Below are 6,490 nucleotides of genomic sequence, written 5' to 3' on the forward strand. Positions count from 1 at the left end.
GGTTGGTCGTGATGAAAACTTTACCTCTTTGTTTTTGACCCAACCTTACCATTAATTCATTGCTATTCATAATCTGTTTATTTTGTCCATTTGCAGAAGTTACTATAACATTATTTGATGAAATGAATAAATAATAAACTTCAGCATCATTTGAAGTTTTAGTGCAGTTTCTGATGCAAATTGCAACACAATACTCTATCAGTCCAAGTTAGCCCTTGAAATGTTGGCCTACTCCTCTAATAATGCTTCAAATAGACTGTCTAACCTTCAGCTTAACCACACAAATACTGAGTATTAACTCAGTGTAAACATTGACCATTTATATAGGCAGAAGTTGAATGACGAGCTGTTTAGCTTCTCATTCAACGTCTGCCTACACTGCCTATACTGTTACCTGTGTTAGCGTCTCTGATCTTATGGCACACATCAGCTCATCTATGTCAACATGATGTAAAAAGTGTTTAACCACAATCTGGTCTAATGTGGATCAGTGGATAAAGCATAGAATTAATTTTCACTGGGGACGTCCCTTCTAATAGTATCTAGATTCATGCTGTTATCTGTGTTAATTATGTCTCTGCTTCAGTCAGATAATCAGGCCATGTTAAAGAGTCAGGAAAAAACGAAAATATCAATATTTTACAGCTTACATTATTCAGATGTAATCAAACATGTCTTTACTCAGAGCAGTGTTTCCCTAGCCTGATTATCAGACAGAAGCTGCGTGGAGCTTCTGTCTGATAATCACACTCAGAGAGTGGGCGGGGTCTATCGGTCTGGACCCAGGCTAGTGTTTCCCAGCTTGTGGGCAGGGGACCACTGGTGGGCCATGAGGATATTGCAAGTGGGCTCCCAAATAATTCGCAAAACACAAAGATTTGAATGGCAATATAACATTAATCATAAAAAAATTGGTTGGGAACCACTGGGTCAGCACAATATCTACAATATTGTAACCAAATTGATTTTTTTTGGCCATAGGCTAGAGCACGCTCTAAGAAATTCAGCTACACGATATCACTTTTCAATTGAACTTGCCTGTAAGGCTGTAAACATGAATCATCATCACCCTCCACTAACTATATGCAAATATACAGAGGATTCTACTGCAGTGATGTGGCACCCAGCACAGAGGGTGTTGATTTATTTAGTTTCTATTCTATCCCTGTGCATTGCCACTGCCCACCAAAAAAGGCATCATGTTCATATACTTATAAACACACTTTCACCCTTATGTAATTTAAGGAAACGTAGTTTGACAACTTGCAGGTTAGGTGGAATTAATGCAGCACTCTTTTTTGACAGATACATTTTTTTGCCTTGTATGCCTTTATTGATAGGACAGTAGGCTGACAGGATATGGGGAGAGAGATGGGGAGTGACATGCAGCAAAGGCTGTCGGGTTAACAGCCTAGGTGCCCAGACCGTTACACCAACCGTCAGGGCCTTAATGCGGCACTGTTGTAAGGATACAATACAGCCTAGTTGTCTGGTAGGGGTGGCAGTAGCTCAGGAGGAGGTAGAGTGACCGTCTGGGTTCAATCCCCGGCTCTTCCTCAGTTTGTGTCGAGGTGTCCTTGAGCAAGACACTGAACCCTAACTGCTCCCGATGAGCAGGTTGGCGCCTATAGCAAGTAGGGATGGGTATTGGCAACAATCTCACGATACTTGGGTCACGATACGATTATATTGCGATACGCATCACGATACTTGGGTCGTATCACGATATTGCGATATATTGCGATATCACAATATATTGCGATACGATACATATTGCGATACTACATATTGTTTATATATACACTACATATTTAGTAGCTGCAGATCTGTGATAGGTTTTTTGAATGTTTTTCATAAAGCCTGTATCTGAAAAAGCAAAAAAAAATCGCGATATTGATACTGGAGTATCGATACAGTATCGCGAAATAAAATATCGCAATATCGATAATATTGCCCATCCCTAATAGCAAGGTTGCCTTTGCAGTCCGTGTGGGTAAATATGTGAATGTAAGGCACTATAGAAATGCACTCCAGTAATGTGAAGTTACTGTAGTTTGGTTGGAGCACAACAGCAGGGTATATCTTTTAACCAACCTTTTCTTATGATTTGCAGGGTTCTATTGTGTCAACAAGTATTTTGAGTATCTCACTCTTATTTGGAGTTAATCATTTATATTTGAGAACCATATAGATAATATAATCTTTACTTGTGCAGTGTGCAGGGAATATGTTTTTTTATATCATATGAAGATGTCAAAGAAAAAATACATAAATTCAATGCAAAGGTAATCAGTGTGTACAAAAATATTACAACCTTATGATATTATTTTCAATACAAAGTAAAAGAGAATACATTAATTCAAACTTTGTCATTAGATCTTAGTACAGTAGGCTAGTGCAGTATAGTATACTACTAATCCACCTCTGTTGTGCTCAGCAGTCAATCAAACAGAGATATGTCTGACATGTCTGTGCTGGTGCTACTTGAGCAGCCAAGGTCGAGTACATGACCCTTGTTTCCAGTCAGCCTGGATGATATATTAAACTGGCAGGACCAAACCTCTATAAGGGTAACACAAAAACTGAACATGACTGACTGATTAAGTTACACAATTGGTCGGCCATGCTGCGCGGCACCGCCTCCTCATAATCATGGAAAATACAGTATGCAGTATTAATGTAACACTAATTGGTTCAAAATATTCAGTTCCATGGTTGAACCACAGAAATGGCTCCAATGGTCCAATTTCTGAATGGCTGTCAAATGCGCTCAAGTTTCAATGTAACTGCTAAGCAGCACTGCTATGTTTGATATTTCACACACTTTATCTTAAAATAACTGCTATTGACATCTTCCCAGTCGACACATGTTGGGAGCAGGGGAAAAAAATTAACATCACTCAGCCAATAAGATAAATCACATATCCTGTCTCAAGCATAGACAAATACATTTGAATTAATGCTCTTTTCACCGAAAAGCGCTTCTGACAATGTTGCCCCCAGGCTGTGTCTGGGTCTGGGTTAAATTTGCTTAATTCACATTAGTGTATGGGTGTTTTACTCCCAACACTGGGATAACTAACTAGAGCATGTCCAAACATCTGTGTCTTATAGTGTCTTAGAACAGATGTCAGAACAGAAAATTACTTTTCAGTCCATCAGGGGTTGAGGGTGAGAATGTGATAATTGGCTAGTGTGTGCATCTGACAATTCAGCATTAAAGTTCCCCCTTCAATCAAAAACATATTTAGTCTACAGTTAACTGCTCATGGAGGCATGACTTTGACTATACAGATTGTTATACTGTATGTAAAGAACTTGCCACCAGAGCATACCTTTTCACATTCTTCCACTGGAGGTCACCAACAAACATTGGAAAACTAAAACTGCCCATCTCACTTTACATTCTGTAACTGTGTGACTGTCACTCACTGAGGAGACCATATGTAGGTTGTGAGATGTGGAGAAATGAAAAGGGTGGGTAGATGAGGGGATGAAGGGCAGGACCGGATAGGTGATTTATCCAGAACCGCCGATCCGACCGATATGCATAGGCATATATGGAGATCCGGTTACCGCCGTATATGCCCATATGCTCATATATGGGCACATACTGATGACATCAGTGATCTCCATATATGAGCATAAAAGGGACACAGACAGACGGACGGACGGACGACTCATTTTTCATTTTGTACTTGCCACTCGTTAAATCTGTTACAGTGCATATTTGAATATACTGTACTGTATGGTGTGCTCTGGTATTATTGGCACCCATGAATACATTTGACTGCAAAAGAATGAAATAGTCAACACTGATAAAGTAATGCATTACATGCTCTTGTTAAATGTTTTTCTGATATCATGCAGCTATTTTACAATAAAAGATCTGTTAATACAGCCTTATGTTGCAAGGCAAGTCCTGCAAAGTCTGTAATTTGTCAGTTTCCATAAAATGCTCATATAAGAACTAGCCTGGAAGACTGCACAGCATTACTTTTAGTCTGATGATTCAATGAAATCAGTTTCCTGCCAGCATTAAGCTGCATGCGTGCAGCTGTATGCCAAAAGCATGACCACAAGATGGATAGCCAACCTGTAAATCAGCTTGTAGCATTTTGAGTAAAAAACAAGCACATAATTTGATTTATATGAGATTAAATAGATCCAATAGATCCAAGTTCCAATAATACCAATGTCCACACATTATGACACATAATCACTCAAGTGCAACAGCAGAATATGCTTCACCTCATACGCCACCAACATTACAAACAACTAATATGCAACATCAACGGCAAAAGTAAACCAAAGTTAACTTCAAGCTTACTCAGTGGCAGTAGATATACTGTACACAGGGAAAAAATAGGAAATGATGCCAGTCATATCAGGAATCAATTGGAATAAAGGGGAACACCAATCAATTTAATTCAACTTTCAAATGTGATCCTCTAAGAGCCTACTATAGTTTCATCTAAATCAATTAAGCATAATATAAGCATTTTGAGCATAATATGCAGAATTTTAAGACATTATGAAACATTCTATCCCAAACCTCAGTGTGTCAAGAATCTTATGATAATCTTATATAATCTTCTGAGATGTAAAATTGAGATCTGAGTCAAGTATGACTCCGAGGCTGGTTACTTGTGGTTTGACCCACGCACGCAACTACATGTCCTGACTACTAGGGAGTTCAACAGTTCATCCCTTTTAGGTTTGGCCCTACCAGTAGCACCTCTGTTTTATTTTCATTTAGTAGGTTTGCGTTAATCCAGTGTCACGGTGTGTGGCAGGGAGTTGTAGGACCCAAGCGCAGACAGTGATGCGGAGACAGAACGGATCAGATGCAAGGGTTTTATTAACTGAACAGGGAAAACAAGGCAAGGCTAGGTAACCGACAGAACCTTGTGACAACAATAAAGAATCAACCCAGCCTGAAAACAGAGGGGCATATAAATAGACAAGGACTAGCTAGGCACAGGTGAGAACAAAGGACAATTAACACAGAGATTGGCTGGGGCACAACAGGACACAGGTGGAGAACATAACTAATCAAAGGGAGGTGAGACAAGACAGGAACACTAACTAGGCTAAACAGGAAACACTACAAATCATCACTACAAAATAACAGACATCACTTGTGATTGTGTGTCGTCTGCGTATGAATGAATTGACATTGTGTTTCCTGATTGATGTCTCCTAGAGGGAGCATGTAGAGAGAGAAAAGTAGGGGAGCAAGGTTACTTCCTTCATGAGCGACACCAATGGGGATTGTATGTTTGCCGGACACACTTTCCCCTAGGCAAACAGAATTTTCTATCTATGATGTAGGTGCGTACCGGTAAGCAATAATGCCACAATACATTGTTCAAATCAGCCTTATGCTGGTGCTTTAACGGGTTGATAACACTATAACAAGCCACCTCACATTAATACAATTAACAGTAACTCAAACACAAAACTATAAACTACACTCCCACAAATGAACATATTTCATCAACATTCATCTCTCAACTTCTGTAATGGCCCACTTTAACCTAACTGACCTGGCGGAGACCTGTGCTCCGAGGAGCACTTTTTCTAGTATATTTATGTAATGAACTGAAACAATTTAAGGCTCTTCCAACAGTCTATTTTGTTATATGGATTCTCTAAATTATACTTGTTAATGAATAAAACAATAACAATTAGTAAAAAAAAAAAAAATCCAATTGTGCATTCATCTCACACTGAGGCCAGTACAGAAAATTATTTAGCTCTTTAAGAATTGTTCGTCATTCTTCATACTGTATGCCTGATTGCCATCCCCCTAGTGACATCTTATAATACCACACCACCTAGTGGCTTTTTAGACTCTACAACAGTTTTTATTGGGATCTGTTTGTTGAAGGGAAATGGGTTTCAGATTTATTTTTACATTTATTACAGGAATGTGGTTTGGAAGAACATTATTTTGAATGTGGCGGAGTTTAAAACCAAATCAGGTTTGGGCAGAAAGAAATTGGCAAAAGCCAATATTAAGAATATATTAAATATATATATAAAAGATTATAAATGTGAAAAGATATGTTTTGTATAATTCCCCAAAAGTCAGAGGTTTTATTTTTGATTTACTTTATTAAGTGTGATTTACATGTCATGTCACCACCTTGCTAAAATAATGGTTGTTTTTCAGAAAACAGAATATGTGACCTAAGCCATAAATTGGCCTAGGTCACAGTCTTCAGACTGTGAGATACAGTATGAACAGCAAAACAATTGCAGAAACTGTAGAACTGCCTTTGGTTTAGTTTCCTTGGTAACCTGAGGTAAATTAGTAATAGCAAGAATGCAGAACTACTGGCAATAGATAGCAATGCCAAGGTTATGGAGTCTACCTTTTAAATCATATACATGTGTGAGTCATCTGAATTATGTAACATACAAATGGGATCAAACATGTTATGCAGATATACAGTAATTCCTTATTGTTTGTCGGTATCCAACC

Source organism: Gymnoscopelus microlampas, assembly GCF_963454915.1.
Source record: "Gymnoscopelus microlampas genome assembly, chromosome: 18".
In the NCBI taxonomy this organism is placed as follows: domain Eukaryota; kingdom Metazoa; phylum Chordata; class Actinopteri; order Myctophiformes; family Myctophidae; genus Gymnoscopelus; species Gymnoscopelus microlampas.